We start from the raw sequence: 24920 nt of genomic DNA on the forward strand, positions 1-24920 counted from the left end.
GTAGCATGGGAGTGTGCATCTCGAAGCGATTTTTCGAAAATTCGATTTTGTTCTTTTTCTATTCCAATTTTAAGCCCATTTTTCACAGAAATTTAATAAAATCGGAAAGAATTTGTTCTGAAAATTATCTTTCTTTCCTTTACTTCTTTATCTTTCTTCTTTTCTTTTCTTCTTCTTTCTTTACTAATATTAAAGCTGAAAGTCTTTCTGTCTGGATATCTGGATGTCTCTCTGTCTGGATGTCTGTGACGTGCATAGCGCCTGGACCGTTCGGCCGATTTTCATGAAATTTGGCACAAAGTTAGTATGTAGCATGGGAGTGTGCATCTCGAAGCGATTTTTCGAAAATTCGATTTTGTTCTTTTTCTATTCCAATTTTAAGCCAATTTTTCACAGAAATTTAATAAAATGGGAAAGAATTTGTTTTGAAAATTATCTTTCTTTCCTTTACTTCTTTATCTTTCTTCTTTTCTTTTCTTTTCCTTTTTAAATAACAAACCTAAAAGTCTCTCCGTATGGATGTTTCGATCTCTGTGACTCGCATAGCGCCTAGACCGTTCAGCCGATTTTCATGAAATTTGACACACAATTAGTTAGCACTTCGAAGCGATTTTTGGAAAATTCGATTTTATTAATTTTCTATTAAAATTTTAAGCCCTTTTTCACATAAGTTTGATAAAATGGGGAAGAATTTGTTCTGCAAATTATATTTCTTTATCTTTAAGTTTTTTATTTCTTTATCTTTCTTCTTTCCTTTTCTTTTCTTTTAAATATTAAAGCAGAAAGTCTCTCTGTCTGGATCTCTATGACGCGCATAGCGTCTACACCAACAGTTAGTTACAACAGTTCTTACACACATATTAACTACTGTATTAGGATTGGCAATGAAGTTTCTTCAAAGACTGTTTATACACCACCACTGCCTACAACATTGCAGGAATTGAAAGATGGTATATGTGTATGAAGGATCTGCTAACTGAAATCGCCGCATTACGAAAAATTGACAGTGAAACATTAAAAAATGTATGATATAGACGTGTGTCGCGTTACGAATGGCGCACACATTGAACATTTGTGAGTGAAAAAAAAATCTCACAGTTTATCTTTATCTTTATGTACCATTTATGCATCTAAGTGTAATAGTCAATGAAATATAAATTTCTAAAACCGGGAGATTCTTTTATGCTAACCCTGGATTTCCTTTAAGTCAAGGCAATTAAAAACATTCCAAATTCTCTATTACATAAAACACTAATGTGAATGACATTAAAATAATTGAAAAAAAAAGAAATTTTTAAACGCACATTTTTATATTTTGGAATTCGCTACAGACGCTTATCTGTTACAGAATCGATTCCGTAAGAATTATGCATAAAATCAAATTATCGTCTGCGGTTTCTGGTCACGGAAATGAAATTAAATTCGCAACTCCAACGAACTATAGGGGGCACTGCAGTCACTGTCTAATGGCCGACTTAAAAACTAAAACAAACGCATGTGGTAACGAAGAAAATGCTAAAAGTGTTGAGATTTTTGTTCATATGTATGATATTTTTCGCTTTATTCTTTTTAAATTAATTTTCAAAGTCCTATGGATATTCTGGCCCACGTAGAAAGAAATGAGAATTCAAGAAGCATTACTAAACGTCAAAGATTAATGCAAACTACGTAGTTCGTAGTTCTAAGCAGCTATTTCCACGATGTTGAATTCGATATTTATCAATTCTTGATAAAACTAAATAATAATTGTGGCCTGACAAGAACAACAATTAATGCTAGAAAATTCAATATGACATTACAAATTATTATCGAAAGAAGATGATACTTCTTTGCCTTGCTTGGCTAGCCCTTATTGTTTTGCATTTGTTGCTGAGTTATTTCTCTCGAATTCCCGAATCGGTTAATTAAAAAGTTTTCTGTTTCGATTTTTCTAATTTCTGAGTTACGATTTAATTATGTCAAGTTATGCAAATCATCTACAGAATTCTTACGGATATATGATGGTAGTTTTCATTTCAGTTGATTGACCATTATTTCTTTTTACTTATCGAATTCTGTAATCTTACTACCATTTTATTCCACTCATGATAAAAATTAAAAATGGTTTAACTAAAGACGCGAAATCTCGCCAAGGCTACTTTGCTCGCACAATACTAAAACTATAACCCTAAACAAATTTGGCGAAACCTTTCAGCTGAGAATAAAAGGAATAAAGTAAATTCTTTCTCGGTGAAACATTTTTCATTTTGTTCTACGATAATATATTCAAGAAAATATTTTGCATTCCGTCCATTCCAACTAAATGCTGCTGTAGAAGATGGTTAGTTAAATTAATTTAAGATAAAAAAAAACTGATATTCTTACAAATTCATACAAAACAATAAAATTTTTTACCTTGTATAACGTTATCCAAGTTTGTTAATCCAGTTTTTGCTTTCACCATTTTTAATCAACTCATATTTTAGAAGGAAATAAGGAAAACTAACATTATTTTGAGAAGCTCGAGAATACTACTAAGGGACGAATTAATTTCTATAGCTGAAAGCAAACTAAGACTCATCGATTGCGTTAATAAATACTCAGAACAAACTGCCTGTGTTTACGTCAACAGACATCCGTGGAACGCAACGTGGCAATGTTTTAGTTTCATCGGCAGTTTTGTAAATCACCGCAAGGTGGCGTATTCGAGCGCTGGAGTTCCGAATATAAAACTGAATTTCTAATTCATAGCAAACGATATTTTCGTGAAAGAAAAAAATGAATAAGAAGCGTGAAGATTTCAAATTATCGTCTGTTTTTGCCATTTTGGATATAAATTGTAAATCGCATTCGAGTTTCTAAATTTATATTTACATACTCAAAAAGATTATTTTCTCAAAACATTTACAATCTCATGAATAAAACATCGTCTGTTTCGTGTTCATAGTCATTTATGTAAAAATGTTTGAAAGCTTTTTTTTACACATTCATAAAGAATAATGGGGCCTTTTTTCATGTGTTTTTTAAAATATCGTCTGCGCTTTCTGCCAGTTTCAGTAGCTTTTGTAAACACAATAGAGTGATAATGTTCTGATAAATCGATACACTCTATGGAACGTTCATTTTCAAATCACTTTTAGACTAAGTTTTCAAATATTTTCCTGATATTTTATGAATTCATTGATACGCTCTGCTTTCAACGTGTAAAGGTCGTGCCTTTTGCTGGTACAAATTAAAAATGTATCTTCATGCTTCCTGGTTACTTGCAAGTATTTATTTTGTATTACATGCTTTATAACACTCATTAGATGTTTAACGCATGATGAACAACAGCTACTTTTAAATTGAAAAGTTCAAATTTCAATTATTTTTGACAATAATCTGACTGCAGATACAAATCTATTCGTTTCTTTATTGTGTTGGTAACTATGATTTAGTTACGATATGCTATCATCAAAAAAATATTTTCAGTTTTTCCATTAGTATAAAGGAACTTTGGGTTTAAAAGTTGCGTTTAGGTTACAAAGCTTAAGTATCTTTGATGCATGCGGTATAGTGCTGGCGTAACCCGACAGTCTGCTAACATCAAAAAATACTTTTTCAACTACAAGGCTAACTTGAAATAATTTACTACAGCAAAAATGTCTTTTATTTAGTTTGACAATAACTCAAGAACTTTTCTGCCATTTTCTGGACTTTTTATAAAAAATGGATGATTCCGTTTACAGAGTTAATGGTACCTGCGACAAAATTAATTTTGAAGGTGCTATTAAGTAACAATGTCAGTCATTTTCATGCATATTTAAGAGTCATTTGTTTATGTTACATGAAATGAACGTGATCTGTTATGTTTGATTTTAGCCTTTTGTATTTGTGGAACTAAGAACTTAACAAAAATTCTGTGCGCGATATAAATAATTTTATTTGTCTTGAATCGCATAATATGTTGTCATCGAATATGATCTTTTTAACCGTCCTATTTAAATTCTACATAAACTTTTGAATTCAATTATTTTTGACAATAATCTGACTGCAGATACAAATCTATTCGTTTCTTTATTGTGTTGGTAACTATGATTTAGTTACGATATGCTATCATCAAAAAAATATTTTCAGTTTTTCCATTAGTATAAAGGAACTTTGGGTTTAAAAGTTGCGTTTAGGTTACAAAGCTTAAGTATCTTTGATGCATGCGGTATAGTGCTGGCGTAACCCGACAGTCTGCTAACATCAAAAAATACTTTTTCAACTACAAGGCTAACTTGAAATAATTTACTACAGCAAAAATGTCTTTTATTTAGTTTGACAATAACTCAAGAACTTTTCTGCCATTTTCTGGACTTTTTATAAAAAATGGATGATTCCGTTTACAGAGTTAATGGTACCTGCGACAAAATTAATTTTGAAGGTGCTATTAAGTAACAATGTCAGTCATTTTCATGCATATTTAAGAGTCATTTGTTTATGTTACATGAAATGAACGTGATCTGTTATGTTTGATTTTAGCCTTTTGTATTTGTGGAACTAAGAACTTAACAAAAATTCTGTGCGCGATATAAATAATTTTATTTGTCTTGAATCGCATAATATGTTGTCATCGAATATGATCTTTTTAACCGTCCTATTTAAATTCTACATAAACTTTTGAATTTAATTCTGCTTTTATTTGTTAGTGTTGATATGGATTTAATTACGATCACTATTTAGTTAGTTCCTGTTATGTGTTGTCACTCGAATATAATTGTCTTTAAACTGTTCTATTGCTAAACATGAACTTTTAACTTGGTTTTTTCTTTTTTCAGTTTATGTCGCTTTATTTCTATTTTACTTATTACTATTATTATTTTATGAATGAAGAGTAAAAGCTTTGTTGGTGTCCATGAGAAGTTAAACTTTGAAGTTGCTCTTATTTTACAGCTTCATTCTAACGCATACATTGAAGCATATCATTTATTCATGCGATATATCATAGACATGAACTTTGATTTTTATCTTCGATTTCTGTGCAGCTAAAAATTAGAATTTTAAGATTTTCGCACTGTTTATTTTTAATGAATATTAGTTAGTATGATTCAATCGCATAATATGTTGTCATCGAATATAATCTTTTTAACCGTCCTATTTAAATTCTACATAAACTTTTGAATTTAATTCTTCTTTTATTTGTTAATGGTAATATGGATTTAATTACGATCACTATTTAGTTAGTTCCTGTTATGTGTTGTCATGGGCAGTTCTCAAAAGGAGGGAGCAAACACAGACTTCAACTTTGAAGCTTCAACACCAAATAACTTTCATTTTAATTAACTCTAAAATTTTTGAGGTAAATTATAATGCTGTATAGAGACAAGAATTGACATAAATTATGGAAAAAAAGCTCTTTAAATGCCCTTAAAAAATATTTTCTTTGCTAAATGGCACAATTTTGGACATACCAAAACGTTAACTGAGCAAATGTACCATTAAAAAAAATTTTTTTTTAAATTATTTTCATACGTTTCAAAAAAAAAAAAAAAAAAAAAAAAAAAAAAAAAAATTAAAGGCATGAACCTTACACTGAATAATTTTTTGTTAATATTTTACACAAATAACAAAAGTAAAGACAGATTATTTACTTTGTAACCGATTTTAGAAAAAAGTAAGTTTGAAATTTGATGCATGTCCAAAAGTTACGATCTTTACGATGCTATTATTTGAGAACTAAGTATATGATGTTTTCGTTTTAAAGGTATTTATCGATCCTCAGAATCAGTTTTAAATTGTTTAAAAGTGTTTTCATAAGCTTTTATGCAGTATCTTAGAAGAAAAATAATTTTTCTTAAACATACATGTGAGATGTCCAAATGGCATTACGATAATTCTGTCCGTTTATTTATAATTTTTTTATAATCCACTGTCTTCTAACATCAATAAAAAAGATTATTATGATGTTATCTTCTTTAATCCATTGGTATTTTGCATAATTAATACGTTACACATTGAACAATACATAAATTACAGTAGAAACATGGCTGGCTATGATCGAACAAAAGCCATTTTGCGCGAAAATCGCCAAGTAAACCTCCGTTGGCGACAACACAGTATACGATAAGCTAAAGATTACCAGAGGGGGATTCCAGTTTGACAAATGTAGTTAATCATCAGCTGCACCAGTTTTGGCAACTTTATCACCTGCACTAGCATATTTTTTTCCCGCCGCTTTTATTATTTTAGAATTTTTCTTGTCTCTTCTTTCTTTTGGAAACATAATTTAACGATCTCCAAATAGAAATACGAATTTCTTTTTTCAATAATTTTTTTTAGACATCGTTTTAATTCTTATGACATTAGAAAAAATATTCATTATTAAAACTGATGTCACTTTTTACATTCTTTCTTAAAGCATATTTTGTTTATTTTTCCTTTAAAAATATATGTCGTATTTATTTGTCTCTATTTTTATTCCTTATTTGTCCCAATAAATCAAACTACAAGTTTGTATAATTATTTCCATGAAGCTTTTTTCTATCTTTCATCAACTTCTTCAAAATCATTCCAAAACTTTATTATATGTAAAGAGCAGTATGTATAGCCATTCAAGTACTTCATTAATATCCTCTTTATCATTAAATTGCAAAATTCAAAAAGTAGTAAATAAAATTTTCATTGCAAAAGTTAAAAATCAGATTAACAGTTGTCAAAAATGGTGAAACTTACATTATGATGATGTCCAGAATTCGTTACCTACAGGACAACAATGTCCAAAAATCTGTTACCTACAGACTGCTAATTTAATTTGCTAATTAACAATTTTTACAAATACCTGCTATCTTTTCATGCTCATATATTGTGTTCTAGGTATGCATACTATAGAATAAAAGCAAAATTGATATCAAATTCGAAAATTTTTGAAATTGCTCAAAGTTAACTTTTTTGTTCCCACCTTTTGAGAACTGCCCTCATCAGAAAGTTATTGATCTTCAGCTGTGCTTAGCGTAGAATCATTTCTTTTGCGTGTTTGAAAGTAAGTTGTTATGAAATTGCACATCAAAGAGAAAGTTATTTACAGGGTTTTATTTTAAAGCGTCATTAGCGTTTGAGACAGATGAGAGAGCACTTGATTTGTTTGCAACTTATTGTGCCTATTTATTGAACTTTAATGCCTTTTTTTTCTGAGACATGGATATCAATAGCTGAAAAAGTGTTAATATCCATATGTATTTAGTTTTAAGAGGCTTTTCTTGCAACTTAAAAAATTAACCATGCCTCCACCACCGAAAAAAAAGGTATGTGTGAGAAAAAACCGTGAAAAACATAAAGAGAATATGCGCAAAAGAAGGAAGGAAGAAACGGAAAATGAACGCACAAAAAGATTAGAAAAAGACTGACTTAACAAAGAAATAGCACGCAAAGAGGAAACAGAAGATGAGCGCAGAAGGAGATTAGAGATAAATCGACTAAACAAAGAAATTGCACGTAAAGGAGAAACAGAAGAAGAACGCGCAGGAAGATTGGAGAAAGACAGACGCAACAAAGAAATAGCACGTAAAGAGGAAACAGAAGATGAGCGCAGAAGGAGATTAGAGATAAATCGACTAAACAAAGAAATTGCACTTAAAGAAGAAACAGAAGTAGAATGCACAGGAAGATTGCAGAAAGACAGACGCAACAAAGATATAGCACGTAAAGAGGAAACAGAAGATGAGCGCAGAAAAAGATTAGAAAAAAACAGACTTAACAAAGAAACTGCACTTAATAAGGAAACAGAAGATGAGCGCAGAAGAAGGTTAGAAAAAGACAGAACTTTGAAGTCAGCTGCGCGATTAAAAGTGTGGAAAGAAAAAGAGAATGCAGCATTTAAATACAGTGCTTCTGTAAATTATTCTGCTGATAAATCATGCCAAATTGGGTCAATGTCTTTTCAGTGCAAATACTGCAGTGCTTTTAAGTGGAAGCAGGAAGCGCCAGGATTGTGTTGCCTCAATGGAAAAGTTGATATTCCGTTTGTTTCTGAGCCTCCGGAATTTCTTCGTGCGTTGTATTCCGAAGAATCGACTGATGCAAAACACTTCCTGAGAAACTTAAGGCGCTACAACGCCTGTTTCAGTATGACTTCTTTTGGTGCTGAAAAAGAGGTTAAAGAAGCAGGGTTTATGCCAACGTTTAAAGTGCAGGGGCAAGTGTACCATAGAATTGGCTGTTTAAAGCCCTCCGAAAACGAACTACCGAAATTTTTACAGCTGTATTTTATATGTGACACAGAAGAACAGCTCATGCAACGCTGTAAAAATATTGAAAACATAAAACGAGAATTAGTAAGTCAGTTGCAGGAAATGCTTCATCAGGAAAATAATTACATAAGAGATTTCAAAATGGCAATGGAGAAGTTGACTCCAGACGCTCAGCTCATTATTTCTGCAGATCCAGTTCCATCCGGTGAACATAAGGGGCGATTCAACATTCCATCTTCATCAGAAGTTGCAATAATTATGGCAGGAGAAAGCAAAGGACACCGTGACATTGTCTTAGAATTACGAAATAATACACTACAAAGGATATGTGAAACGCATCGATCGTATGACGCCTTGCAATATCCCTTATTTTTTTGGAAAGGCCAAGACGGATATAATTTTAGTCTCAAACAAAGAAACCCAGAAACTGGGGTTTTAACAAATAAAAAAATTTCAGCTATGGAATTCTATGCTTTTCGTCTGATGGTTCGCAGCACAGAATTTAGTGCAATTCTTCGTGGAAGAAAGCTTTTTCAGCAATATGCAGTAGACATGTACGCTAAAATTGAGGCAGAAAGACTTCGCTACGTACAATTAAATCAACAAAAGCTTAGAGTTGACAACTACATTCACCTCAAAAATGCGATACTAAATGATGGTAACGTAAATAACGTAGGAAAGCTCACTATTTTACCGTCCACTTTTACCGGAAGTCCGCGATACATGCAAGAAAAAACTCAGGACGCCATGACGTACGTGCGCACTTACGGGAAACCTGATCTATTCATCACTTTTACCTGCAACCCTACGTGGGAGGAAGTAACAAGTGAACTTTTCCAAGGGCAAACATCAAAAGACCGCCACGATTTACTGGCACGAGTTTTTCATTTGAAAGTAAAAACGCTTATGAATCTCATCGTAAAAGGAAAAATATTTGGATGTGTACAGTGTTTTATGTATTCAATAGAGTGGCAAAAACGTGGACTCCCTCATGCCCACATATTACTTTGGATGAAAGAAAAAATTCACGCTCAACGCATCGATGAGTTAATATGTGCAGAGATCCCGAATCGAAAAGAAGATCCGGAACTTTTTTCATGCATTACAACGCAGATGGTACACGGCCCATGTGGGGCATTCAGTACGAGCTCTCCATGCATGAAGAACGGTAAATGTTCTAAAAAGTACCCCCGAAAATTTTTGTCTGAAACTCAAAGAGGAACAGATGGGTATCCTCTTTACCGTCGTCGCAGTCCTGAAGAAGGAGGGTTTACTACGAGCATTTGTATACGAAAATCCGACTATTTGGTCGGCAATCGTTGGATTGTACCTTACTGCCCTCTCCTTTCCAAAATTTTCAACGCTCACATTAACGTCGAATATTGTAGCTCTATCAAATCAATCAAATATGTGTGCAAATATATTGATAAAGGCTGTGACATGGCTATGTTTCACATCGCGACACCAGAAGATGAACAAAACGAAGTAAAACAATATCAAGCAGGAAGATATATAAGCAGCAACGAAGCCATATGGAGAATTTTTAATTTTTCCATTCATGAACGTTCACCTCCTGTATTTCAACTTAATGTCCATCTTGAAAACGGACAAAGAATTTATTTTACAGCTGAAAATGCTTTAGAAAAGGCACTCAATCCACAAGAAACTACTTTGACAGCTTTCTTCCGACTTTCGGCGGAGGATCAGTTTGCAAGCACTTTGCTTTACAATGAAGTTCCAAATACTATACATGGAACAATGACGAAAAAAAATGGAATCGCAGGAAAAGAGGATGCAATGTACCAAATCATCCCGACATAAAGTGTAGTGACGCATTAGGCAGGGTTTACACGATTCACCCTCAGAATTCCGAGTGCTTTCACCTACGACTGCTTTTGCATACTGTGAAAGGACCAACATCATTCAATGATTTGAAAACTGTCGATGGACATGTATGTGAAACATTCTTGGAAGCGTGCAAGCTGAGAGGACTTTTAGAGAAGGATAGTCATTGGAATGCTACATTAGAGGAAGCTGCTTTATCAAGATCGCCAAAAATGCTCCGGAATTTGTTTGCAGTGATGTTGTAATCTATCAAATCCCATGGATTTATGGCAGAGTCACAAGGAAAGTCCCTCGGAAGACGTACTTTATGAATTTAAGAAACATCAATCTAATGCTGAAGTAGAATACAATGATGCAATATTTAACAAAGCTCTCATTTTTATAGAGAATAAGATTATATCCTTGGGAGGTTCAAATTTACGCACATATGGTTTGCCTTTGACAAACAGAAGTGCTGAGTCCAAAATTCCCACCGAATTGAGCTCGGAACAAAACTATGATGTCGAAAAACTACAGAAGTGTTTGCAAGAAGATGGATCAAAAATGATGCCAGAGCAAAAACATGTATTCGAAACAATCCCAAAATCCATTTTCAATGATTTAGGACACATTTTTTTCTTAGATGCACCTGGAGGAACTGGTAAAACATTTCTTTTGAATCTCATTCTTGCGAAAGTAAGATTAACGAAAGATATAGCTCTATCCGTTGCCTCTTCAGGAATAGCCGCCACCTTACTTTCTGGAGGGAAAACATCTCATTCAACATTTAAATTGCCCCTAAATTTGGCCACTTCTGAGCGACCTTCCTGCAATATATCTAAAGGCTCTCCAAAGGCCGACCTTTTGAAAAAATGCAAACTCATAGTCTGGGATGAATTTACCATGTCCCATAAAGCAGCATTTGAAGCCCTAGATTTAACTTTGAGAGACATAAGAGGAAACAACAATGTTATGGGAGGCATCACTTTACTTCTTGCTGGAGATTTTCGTCAGACGTTGCCTGTGATACCACGTGGAACACGCACAGACGAAATCAACGCATGTCTTAAATTTTCTTACCTATTGAAATATGTGAAATGACTCCGACTGCAAACTGATATGCGAGCTCAGTTAACGGGAGATGCAAATGCCCAGGAATTCGCAGAAAACCTTTTGAAAATCGGTAATGGCGCATGTGATTCAAAAAACAATAACCTAATAAAACTTGAACACTTTTCCCATTAAGGTAAAACCCAAGAAGAATTGTTGCAAACCATATTTCCAAATTTAACCGAAAATTACAGAAATCACAAATGGTTACGACAGCGGGCTATCTTATGCCCAAGGAATGAAGATGTCACTGACACTAACAACAAATTATTAAATCTATTACCTGGGCATTTGCATACTCATACATCTATTAATACTGTTTGTGACAGCAAGGACTCTGTCAACTACCCTACAGAATTCTTAAACTCCTTAGAAATTCAAGGTATACCAGCACACACATTGTACCTTAAAATTGGAGCGCAAATTATGTTATTGAGAAATTTAGATCCTCCAAAACTCTGCAACGGTACAAGATTAATTGTCAAGAACTTACAAAAAAATGTCATAGAAGCAACAGTAATAACTGGACCAGCAGAAGGAGAAAATGTCTTTATACCAAGAATTCCCATCATTCCCTCAGATCTCACTTTTAATTTTAAACGTCTACAGTTTCCCATTCGTTTGAGTTTTGCAATCACGATAAACAAAGCCCAGGGGCAATCACTGAATGTGGTGGGAGTAGATCTTTGTAATTCTTGCTTTTCGCACGGGCAACTATACGTGGCATGTTCTCGCGTGGGAAGCAAGGAAAATCTTTTTATTTTATCTTCAGGCAAAACAACTCCCAATATTGTTTACAAAGAAGCTCTACAAAATTAATCACGAAGAAAATATTTCAAAATTAGCCAATCTCACTACTTTCTCTGTCATCATTTGTAAAGTCAAACACTCCTCCTTTTTACCGCAATGTTCATTGCAACTAATTTTTTAGAATTTTTGAAAAAAAAATGTGTTTTCCTACTGTATAGTTTTTGCGTAAAGAAAAGTAAACAATATCCGATTGTCATATGATTCTATTTTTGTTCATTGATTCCTATTTCTAACACTCAAGCCTCAATTATGTATTTTTTAGCGATAAATCATACTCAAATGTCTTTTATAGTGTATATGATTTAGTTTATTAATATAATTTTCATTTCAAAATTTGCGATATGCAGTTTGTGCTAGAGCGACTGGATGACATTGGCTTTTTTTTTTTTTTTGAAGTATAAAGTTGTTCTTATGTATATGAAAAGTAATTTGTGTAATTCTCACTGAAAATGAAAGCTAAAGAATGTCTGTCTGTTTGTGTGCCACTAAATGTTTCAGATACACGGTTTATTTTGTTGCTTGGCGACTTTGATGTGTACCCTGCAGCAATTAATTTCTTATTTTTTAAAAATATGTACCTATGTAATTATTTATGATTTGTGAGTAAAAGCAAAAAGTTTTGGGAAAGGTTCATAATCTCCATACATTTTGCTGATTTTGTTCATTAATTTGTACTTTTAGCACGCAATAAGCACGCAAGCATCAGTAATGCATACTAGAGATAAATCATGCTCATATGTATTTTATAGTGTATATGAAAACTTATTTTTACAATATTTATACAATATTGACTTTTTTTTTGTAATATACAGTTTATCCCTGAGTGCCTTGATATTAGCTGTTAAAAATAATATTGTTTAAAATAAAGCTATATAAAGTCGTTCTTATGTATATGAAAAATTGTTTTTTGCAATCCTCACTAAAAATGAACAGAGAGATATAATATCTTGCTGTGGCGGTGTTACTAAATGCTTTAGATATTCAATTTGTTTTACCACTTGAAATTGTACAATGCAACTAATTCGTTCCTTATACATATTTTTTTTCTTTTTAAATATGCATATGATTATTTACAGTATAATTTGTGAGTAGAAATCCAAAGATCAAAAACCATTTGTGCAATTCTTATAAAAAGCGAAATGGAGGACAAAATGTCTGACTATTCATCCCTAAAGGTTTGACGTACACAATTTATTATTTTTCTGCAACACTAGCTGACACGTTTTTGCATTGTACTCTGCAATTTATTTTTTCTTTAGTTCATTTAAATGTGTCTGAATATTTACATTTTGTAGTGCAATAATTTGTAATAATTTATGAGTAAAAGCTTAGAAGCTTCGGAAAAGTAAACGTCACTTATTGTTTTGTTTTTCTAATTCTATTCATTGAATCGCATATGATATCAGAAGGTAATAAATGTTTTTATGCCCTATACATTGTATGCATGAATAGTGTTAACATACGCCTTACCAGAAAGTTTGTACTACAAAATTTACTCTACAAAATTCAAAAAATTCTGTTAAAATGTTAACATTTGTACAGAGCAACGTTTAACTTTATTCGAGTGGTTCTTAATTATTTGCTATACGATTTCAAATAACCTATTTGAAAAATTATTTTGTGTTTAATTTATTATTTTTTGTCTAAAACCTGCCTGACGATTTTAGTTGAACTGCAGAATAAACATGAAAAATATAAATGGAATTCATTTCTGCAGACACACAAAAAAAAAAAAAAAAAAAAAACTGATTTGTTTTGCCGTAACATTTTCTTTCCTCCTTCAATTTTATAAGTATTTTCTTTTACAGCAATGTTGATGACGCATTATTTTTGCAAAAAAAAAAAAAAAAAAAAAAAAAGAGAAAAAGAGAAAAAGCTTAAAATATGCAAATCAAGTGGTTGCCGTTGATGGCAAACTGTCAGCTTAGAAAATTAAAAAAACAATAATGCGAAATGCGGAACAAAGGTTACCTGCCTATATATATATATAGGTGAATCACCTGACCTTTTATTTTTATGTCACGAGCAAAGCCGTGCGGGTACAGCTAGTTACTAATAATAAAGCTGAAAGTCTCTCTGTCTGGATGTCCGGAGGATGTCTGGATGTCTGGATCTCTGTGACGCGCATAGTGCCTAGACCGTTCGGCCGATTTTCATAAAATTTGTTACAAAGTTAGTTTGTAGCATGGGGGTGTGCACCTCGAAGCGATTTTTTTGAAAATTCGATGTGGTTCTTTTTCTATTCCAATTTTAAGAACAAAACTGTCATAAGATGGACGAGTAAATTACGAAATTATCATAACGTGGAACCGTAACATGGGCACAAGCCAATTGGCGAGATACGAAATTATCACAACGTGGAACGGTAACATGGGTACAAGCCAATTGGCGAGAAAATTCACCATTCATTATTTGTAAATATACAGGCGAACCAAAAGACCTTTTAATTTTTCTATTACGGGCAAAGCCGTGCGGGTACCACTAGTTACTTATATGAGCCATTTATTTTATTTTTTTCATGGTGCAACTCCATTTTTTATTATCGTGAGATATGTAAGGGCAGACATTTTAATAAATACAAAATATATCTGTTGGCGTTATTTTAGTATTTTTGGTATTGAGTCAGACTGCTTCCGTGTCAAATCAACTAGGCACTCAACTTGATCAGCTCAGACTTTCATGGAACTTCCATATAACTTGCTCATTGGAATCTCATATTTATATATAATTTTCTAAAAACGAATCTGTGTTGCAATATGATGAGTATTTAATCTTTTAAATTCGATAAAAAGCACTTTTTTAAAAATTTTCCTGCAGTGCTTTAAAATACTAAATGCAATGTACCAGACAGCCCGAGTCCAGAGTCTGCAGTCTTGTTCTTGCTTGAGCTTATCAGTCTGAAATAGTGAATAACCGAACTGGAGGCAGATGTCATCTCATGGAACCTGAGTTTGTTGACGCTCTCAGTTTCAGTGAGATGACATCTGCATCCAGCTCGGTTAGTCACTATTCCAGGCTGATGAGTTCTAACTAGAACAAGACTGCAGTCTCTGGATGTGATAACCTGACTGTCTGGTATATTTTATGTAGTTTTGCTTTATCCCTGGCTTAGGTGTGGTAACTTGCTGCTATGTGTTTTAAAATGTTATAATTCAAGTTCTATAGTAGCTACAGCAGAGTTAGATAATGGCTCATTTTAAAGGCAATTACATACCCTCAAATTTGAGTTACAGTTTGAATAATTTACGAAAAAAACATTTCGTTTCACAAAATTTTAAAATTAAAGCATTTTAAGATGGTGTCATTTAAAAATTTTGAAAAAAATGTGAGTTTTAATGTATTTTAATGAATTTTGAGAGTGGGACCACGAATGGAATCAAAATTACAGCATGTAATGTGCGAAAATTTTCGGTAAAATTTGTTTTAAAATGTTAACAAGAGGTATATTATAGATCATTTTAAAGAAATTGCATGCACTTGAACTTGAAATAAATTTTGAATAATTAAAAAATAAATAAACAAAATTTTAAAATTGAAAAACTCTAAAATTTCCGAGGTAGTGTCTAAAAATATTTTAAAAATCATTTATGATTTTCGATGTATTTTAATGAATACATTTAAAACATTTTCCAGAATGGGACTATGAAGGGATCAGTAGTTACGGCAAGTAATGTTCACTGTATTGAAATTTTTGCAAAATTTTTTAGTAACTGCCGCAACTTCTGATTTCTATATGGTCGCATTCCGAGAATTTTTGACTGTATTCATTAAAATTACATATTTTTTTTTCAAAAACTTTAAAGGACACTATCTCAAAAATTTATTAATTTTTAAATGTTGTAAAAAAATCTCTCTAGAAAATTATCTGAGTTGCATAATAAAATAAAGTTCTCGCAAAACTACATAAAATATAAATAGTATACAGCACTTTTATAGCTTATTTTTTACACCACAGTTATAACATTTTTGAGCAAAATGTTAACAAAAATGTTCCTGCTTTATTTGCTATAACTGCCAATTGATTTGTAGACCATCTCTGAAAGTTTTTGGATGCGTTGATTGAAATACATTAAGAAAACATGTTTTTCAAATTTTTTAAAGGACACTATCGTAAACATTTTTCAATTTTTAAAATTTTGTGTAAAAAACGTTTTTTTGGAAGTTATTCAAGGTATACACACCAAATTAAATTGCATATAATTGTCTTGAAAATGATCCATTTTCCAACACTGTAACTCTCGTAGAACTTGACATGTAACACAAAGTCGTGACTGGCTTTAAATCCAAAAGTTCACTTTTCTGCGTGGAAAGGGGGGTCCCCATGAAGCTCCGAAACACGTGTCTGCAGTTCTCTGCAAATTTGTACTATTAAACGTTGTTATATTTTCTTTTACCTGCATAATGTTATAATTCTTGTTTCACGAAGGTCCTGAATTTGAATACTTCCCTAATTTAAGCCTTGTAATAGATTAACTTAAAAACAATGGGGTGGGTTCCTTCCCTCAAAAGTACTACTTTTAGTCATTGAAATGGATAGAATGAGCAAAAAAATAGCATGGACCCAGAAAATACTATCATTTTTCCAACAGATTTTTTAAATTAATCTTTTAAAATGTCCGATTTTTCAAACTAGGCGTGGTCTTGATGACGTCACAAATGATGCACTTTGCCGCATCTTTCCACCGCATTTCCACGTTGTGATAATCAAGCAGCGAATTAAAATTGCGCTCTACGTTTGCTATCAACCATATCGTTGCCAATACACGTGAGTAAAGATGCGAATTAAATATTTTGCACTGTCAATGGCAACACTGAATGACATTTCATCATTTGTGATATCATCGGCAGAAGCCGTAAACAATGAAAGCGTTCCGATATAAGTAATTTTTTAAAAATATTAAACGTAAACAAATTTATCAAAAAAATGGTCAGATCCTACGTTTTTAAGCATGCTCTTTCAGAAAAAAATAGTTTTAAAATTTTGGAAACGAACCCATTGTCATAAAAGGCATTCAATGCTTAATTACAAATGAGGATTAATCTATATTTTGTCTCCTTTCAAGCAAAAGTATTCCTTTTCCCCCCTTTTTTTGCACTGTTATTATACTAATCTCACAGCGTCTGTTTTTTCAAATTTATTTTCACATATTGTTGTTACTTATATCGCATCTGTTAGGAAAAATATTGAAATCAGTGTTTTACCTTTTTTTCAGAAAAAATAAGAATACATTAATATTTCTTAGGATTATTTTCAACGACTCTACAAGTTAATAATAAAATCGGATTGTTCTCCCTTTTCTTTCATTTTATTTTTAGCTGAAAATTAACCAGAATTCTGTAATTTTCAATCAAAGAAATTTTCAATCATCTGCAATTTTAAAGCTGAACACAAGGTGAGTTGTATCAAAAGTTTGTGCAAATAACAAAAGTATTGAAGGAAAATAAGTTAATTTAAAAATTGACTGGAATATGAGGAACAAGATAAAAATATGTTGAAGGAAAGTATACATGCTCAAGATGAGCCTTGAATTTTGTTAAATCTCAACTTGAACATACATTTTCAATACCAAAAATGTAACTGCTGGAAAGTCAGAAAGAATGCTGGAAAACTATTCGCAACTTCAGAGCTCGAATACGCTACCTTGCGGATATTTACAAAACTGCCGAAAAAACTAAAACATTGCGTTCCACGTGTTCATTTTGGGCAAAACAAACAGTTTGTTATGTGTATTTTTTTTTATTTGCGTAATTCATCATTTGGAATCGTCCTCTGCAACAGCGTAACATCAAAAATAACTGATATAAACTGTGAGTACACATTTTATTTACCTTGTTCTGAGTGAATTTGAATAAATATGAGTTTTTCAATTCGATGAAAAAAAGCGGACTTAACAACATTGACTGGACACTAGGGCCATGCTGAAAAATTACTCTTTTCCTTAGCCTAATTCCACATAAATGATTTAAATAACCTTTCTTACTACAGAATCCAACTGAAATGGACAGTGTGCAAATAAATTTTCTTGAAAATATTTATCGCAGAACAGATTGAAAAATCCAGAAAGAACGTTAAGAATTTGAACAATAAAAAATAAAAGTTTGGAATTTTTATCGCTAAAATATCGCGCCAACTTAACTTTATTGCTCTGCAAAAGCTGTCATTATCGGTGGAAGAGTTTCGCCAAAAATCTGTTTATAGGGTTATGGTTTTAAAATTGTGTGAAAGAATAACGTATCTTGACAAGATTTCGCATATCAGTTAAATCATTTCCATGACGAATGAATTAAATGCATGATGATTTCTTTTGATATCCAATCATATAGTCATAGAAATAATTTATCTAGTGTTAAATGTTACTCTTGACAGTCTGTCACGTATGTGCACTATGTGACAAAAATGTCAACAAATGCCGGAAATGTCATAAAAATGTCAACAAATGCCGGAAATGTCACGAAACTGGACATAATATGTACTAATGTAAAAAGGGTACAAAATGAAAATGCTGTTCGAAGCGAATCAAAAATTTATGAATTTCGAATTCAACATCGTGAAAATGGCTGCTTCAGAACAACTTACTGTGTCTTCTGCATTAATTTTTTACTTTCGTAATGCTTTTTGATTTCTAATCTCTTTCTACATGGGTCAGAATAACCAAAAGACTTTGAAAAATCTTTTCAAATGAATAAAGAATAAAAAATCATGCCTGCGAACAAAAATTTCTCTCATTTCTTAAGTTTAGAAGCAATTTATACGTTACAGCGTGCGTTTGTTTTAGTTTTTTCATCCGCCATTAGACAGTGACTGCTGCGCCCCCTATAGTTTGTTGGAGTTGCGAATAAGTAAAATGTAAGTATCGCATTTGGGTGTAATTTCTAAACTTTTGGCACTCCGTGCTTTAATCACGTGCTTTTTAATTAAAAGAATGATATATTTCAATCTGTAATTATTAATTGGAACCCTATCTGATTTTTAATAAGAAACGAGAGATGAAATTTTTCCAATTAATAAAAAAGTGGGGATCTTAGTTGCAAAAAATATTTAAGTCAAATTGAATGTTGTACTTTTTCTACAAAAACGCCTAAAAAAAGATAAAGTAGAGTAAAGAATATGTGTGGTGCATAAATATATGTTTTGTTTTTAAAATCCATTGATGAAATATTTATGTGAAATACTGCGAGTAAAACGCACGAAATAAGAACCTATAATTTTTCTATATGTTCATTAAGTTTCCCATTTTTGTCAAAAAGACCTATTTAAATGCTCAAAAAAGGAAAAATTAAAATTTTCAGAAACTTGTAAGATACTATACTAGAAGCAAATGATTCAATTAATTTGCCGGAATATTAAGGTGAAATGCACATATAAATATAAAAGCATGTATTCCGAATTAAAACTTTTAAGTTATGATTATAAATGAGTAATTTGCTTTTACAAAATAATTATAAACATTTTAATATTTTTTTTAATTTGATTTTAATTTTCAATGAGATAGTAAAATAGTTCTAAAACGCTAATAAAAGCATGACATTCTATTTTCTCCAGGGTTAAAACTAGGACAATATGTACATATTGTAAAAGGGTTTTTTTTTCATAACACCGAAATGTGTGTTTACAAATTTGCTTCAATTATTGCACTGTTGTTGTAAAGTAAGTATAAAAAAATTGCAATTAACATAAATATTAGATAAATTAGATAAGCAGTCTGAAAACTTTCAACTTAATTGGGTTATAGCTAAAACAACAATGTCAAAACACTCTTTAAAAAAAAAAAACTTTATCGTAGGAGCCATGATGCCACAGACAGAGACACTGAAACCTTAAACATATAATACGACTCCTTTTTTGGTCGGGGGCTTAAAACAGTGAATTTTCTTTCAAATTGTGCAATATATATATATATATATATATATATATATATATATATATATATATATATATATATATATATATATATATATATATACATACAGTGGCGGATCCACGGGGGGGGGGGGGCTAAGGGGGCTATAGCCCCCCCCCATGAGGTCTGAACTTACACTAGATAAAATCGAAATTTCAGAGATTTTTAATACTGCAATATTGTTACATGTTTAAGTTTGTATTATATTTAAATAAATATAGAAGCACTATCAGTGGCGGATCCACGGGGGGGGGGGGCTAAAGGGGCTATAGTCCCTCCCCCCATGAGGTCTGAACTTACACTAGATAAAATCGAAATTTCGGAGATTTTTAACACTGCGATATTGTAACATGTTTAAGTTTGTATTATATTTAAATAAATATAGAAGCACTATATAGAGCGGCGTATACATGGGGGAGGGGAGAGGGCATAAGGGACTGTAGTTTCTTCTCTCATTTCGTCAAAACTTACGACAGATTAAATTGTGATCTGCAATGGCACGGAACGGCTCAGAGGGAATAATTTCATTCTGCGATCGAGGTATTTTTTAATCTGAAAGTTAGCCGTAATATATTTTACATCATTCCAAGGCTAAGGGAGCTATAGCCCCCCCCCCTCCTCTCCCATAAGGTCAAAATTTACACTAGATAAAACCGAAATTTCGAAGATTTTAAATACGTCAACTTCTGCGAATTACAAATATGCATTATATTTTATTAAATATGTACACTATATACGGTGGTTTATTAATGGCGAGTTTGGGGTGGGAGGGGGGTAGTAAGGGGACTGTGACCCCTTCTCCCATTTGGTTAAAACTTACAACAGATTACGATGCGATTTGTAATTTCATGGAAAGTCTTCGAGACAATAACTTTGTTCTGCTATCGAGGTTTTTAATCTGAAGTTATTACTTTCCAATTAACGCCGTCAGTGGCGAATCTATGAGGGGGGGGGGCAAGGGAGTATAGCCCCCCCCTACCTCCATGAGGTCAAAACTTATACTAGATAAAACTGAAATTTTATATTTTTTACTACTGCACTACTTATGGATATTTTATGTTTGTATTATATTAAATTAAATTTATACATTTCACTGGCGGATCTATGCGGGGGGGGGGGGGGCTAAGGGGGTCTATAGTATCCCCTTGAGGTCAGAACTTACACTCGATAAAATTTCAGTTTTAGATATTTTTAATACTGCAATATTTTTACTAAGTTTGTAATATCTCATAAAATTTATACAGCTTCAATGGTGGATCTGTAGAGCAGTGGGGAGGAGGGGGAGGTGCTAAGGATACTATAGCAACCCTTACCATTTGGTTAAAAATTACGTTCATAGAAAATGAAATTTCAGCGATTTTCATTACTGCACCACTTTTGTAAACTTAAGCTAGGATTATGTTTACTAAATTCTCTTCCTGTCAACGGACACCACTGTTCTTTCTTTGAAGTCCGCGACATCCAGAATGAAAACCTGTCGTTCACTAATCCTTTTCAAAACGTTTAGGCAGTAAATTAAGCAAGTGTACTAAGCAAGCCGGAGAGGACGATACATAATGGCTACTGACAGGTATCATCAGGAGCAGGTATGGTGCATCCCTATTTCCGCGGAAACCGATAATAGAGTCCCTCCCACTGAATTAGGAATATGCAGTCGGACTAGAAAAAAAGCAATAGTTCCTTTCTGTAATGTTGAATTGCTGACCATGTGTCTCGTTAGGACTTATGTTTATTGTAAATGAACTCTTAATAGGCTGTTTTTGCCCAGAGACAACATTATTGAGTACTCCTCTTTTGAACAACCAGCAATAGCACAACGAAGTAGTAATGCTCATAATATGCTAAGGTTACTGATAAGGAAACACCAAGAGCGAAAATTTAGTTAAAATAATAAAAGGTGGAAAATTGTGGAAAAGTTTTTCTAGGACGCGGCATCGGTTGTCGCAGTATTGAACTGTTGTTTTAACGAATTGCTTGTATTAAAATTCATACTTGGATTCTTGGTTTTTTCACACTTGGAAGTTTTGTTAAGAAACAAATGTGGCGATTTTGTTGGACTGGCGCTTTAAAGGGCGGGCGCTAAATTGGAGTTTGACTTGATTTATTTCGCAATTGTTTTGATATTTTAAATCTAAGTATTGTCGAGTGAATATGAAGCGTCGACTTACAGATTATTTTAGTAAAAGCAATACGCATATAACTGATGATTTCCAAGGACACGATGGAGTTAGTATCGATAAAATACCATCAGATTCCAAACAGCCGTATTCTAATAATGGACTACTACAACGCATGCCGACTACATCTAACGTTGAGAATGTGAACAACTGTACAGCTGGATGTGAGACTTCTAAAGAACAAGTAAATATATTTTCTTTAAAATTCAGCTATATTTTAAATATGTTATAACATACCAACTGTATATTGATATACAAAAATAAAATTAAAATTATCGTTTAAAGCATAAATAAGTAAAATAGTAATCATGATTGCTGGTACATGGGGGGGGGGGGGGTCATGTTAGCAGGAACCCCCTTTTTCAATGTAAAAAAAAGGTGTGAGATTATGGAGTCTAAGACGTTTAACGAATTTCTGCATCCATAAGCTTGCACTTTTTTTTTTTTTTTTTTGCATTGAAAAATCTTTTTTTTTTTTTTTTACCCCAAAACATGGGCAAAAGATGAGGTGATTTCAAAGCAATCTGATAAAAATCAGGTGCCTTTGTTCAATTTTTAATTCACTTATTTATTTTTCACATGTTAAGTTTCAACATTTTATACTGAAGGGTTTTTTTTTTGCAATACTACTATAGTTTTTTCTCTCTTCTACATTGGTACTCTCACAAGTTGAAAAAATAAAGGTGTGAATTTAGAATGTTTGCTAATGAATTAGACAAATTTTTTGAAATTTACTAAAACTTTGAAAAGGAATCTTATTTGTTCATATATTATTAAATAACTATCTTTTTGCATGAGAAAGATAGTTTCGTTTTCAGAAAATTGGTTTAACCATAAAAAATAATGAAAAATTATAGTGCTTAAATTTAAGATTTTTAAATTTTTTTTCTAGAGAATAATTCTTAAAATCGTGAGTGTTCGTAAATAGAATTTCGTAAAATTGAGTGTCAACTGCATTTTAAATGCATTTAAACCGTTTTGCACATTCAAGATTTTTTGTATCAGGTAAATTATTTCTATTTGAATGTATTTTTAAGATAGGAATATGTATTATAATTTGTAGGGAATATATTAAATTACTTAACTTATAAATGTATTTTTTTTAGAATCCTACTGATATAACATCTTTAACAAATTATCAATTATATGATATTGGATTAGCTGTTGGAAAGATTTTAGATGACGATAAAAAGCTGAAATATTTAAATGAAACATGGAAGCCTCCGGTGAGTTATAGCTTTCCAACAAGAGCTGAAGGAAAGCAGAACCGTAAATTTAGACGAGAATGGTTGGAGCAGTACAATTGGCTTGCTTACAGTGAGCTTTCGTCTGGTGGATTTTGTAAAATGTGCGTTCTGTTTGCACCAACTGGAGCTGGAATTGGAAATCAGGTGAAAAATTCCATCAGCTCATAAGTGGCATTTTTCAGAATTGAATTGAATTTTTTTTTTAATAGTGTCAATATTCTTTATAGGCAAAATAATAGTTTAAGCGCTCTTCTCGATATTTTTTTTCTGTTTTTTTTGGTTTATTTCTTAGATTCTTCCATAAAGTGGTGGTCAAAAGTTCTTTTCGGCTATTTCATTTATACTGACTGTCGTTATTAAATACATTTGAAAAATAGAAAAATTCAAGATAAGAAAGACCGCGATCTTTTAAAAAACGGGAATCGCGCAACCCCGCGCCTTAGTGCGAACTCAGCTTTAGGTTTTACGCAAATCTCATGACCCATTGAATACATTTCACGATGTCAATATCGATCAAGCTTCCATCATTCACAAGCCAAAGGAAGAAATAGACCAAAACAACCTCGTAGATAGAAAAATTATTATTAAAACAGTTCATTTAAATTAATTTTTAATTATTTTTGAAACATCAATGACAAAATATCTATGTTAACAGTTTTAACGTCGATGGCATCGATACATCATATTTTTTATATATGTTTAAGGCTTGTAAACTAAAAGTTATCATATTAGACAAATAAATTCATAAGCTGTATTTATTTATAACAATTTTTTTTAATTGTCTAAGCAAAGTCCATAAAAATAGGAAGAATGGTAATTTTAATGAATTATTGAAATTACCTCAATTCGAAATCAAGTAATACAAAGGAATAAGCAACTCATGCATACTGTTAAAAGATAAAACCTCGAATATCAACATAAATTAGTTTGAATAATTTCGAAAGACTTTTGCTTCTAATGTTCCACCCGGTTCTTAACACCTAAATTGGGATATTAATTGAGCGTCAAATTTTTTTTTATATTGCAGTTTAATAAGATGTTTATTTATTTTCAGGTGCTTAAAACATTCGTTAAGGAGCCGTTGATTAAGTTTAAGAAAGCTACAGAAGAACTAAAATATCACCAAACTACCCAATACCATCAATTTTCTGTTTAAAAAGCCCTGCATTTTAAACAATCCATGGAGCCTATTCCTGGAAGTTCAGTAAGTAATGTGGTCCTCCTGATAGACGCTAGAAAAGCCTCTATAATAGAGCAAAATTTAAAACGCTTGAAGCCTATAGTAAAAACCGTACTGTTTTGTGCCCATAACAATCTGCCTTTGAGAGGTCATAGGGATGATGGCAATTTGAACAGCAGGGAAGAGCAAGAAAATGCATTAAGAGGAAACCAGGGTGTTTTCAAAAGTCTATTGGCTTTTAGAATTGATGCTGGTGATGAAGATTTGAAAACGCACCTTACCACTTGCAGGAAAAACAGTACACATATCAGCAAAACAATCCAAAACGACATAATCGAATGCATTGGCGATTATATCCGTTCGGAGATTACGAGTAGTATACAAAAAGCCAAATACTTCTCAATAATATGTGATGAAACCACAGATGAAAGTAAGAAGGAGCAGCTTACGTTTTGTGTGCGATATGTCGACATAGACAGTTT

Source organism: Uloborus diversus, chromosome 6 (genome assembly GCF_026930045.1).
Source record: "Uloborus diversus isolate 005 chromosome 6, Udiv.v.3.1, whole genome shotgun sequence".
In the NCBI taxonomy this organism is placed as follows: domain Eukaryota; kingdom Metazoa; phylum Arthropoda; class Arachnida; order Araneae; family Uloboridae; genus Uloborus; species Uloborus diversus.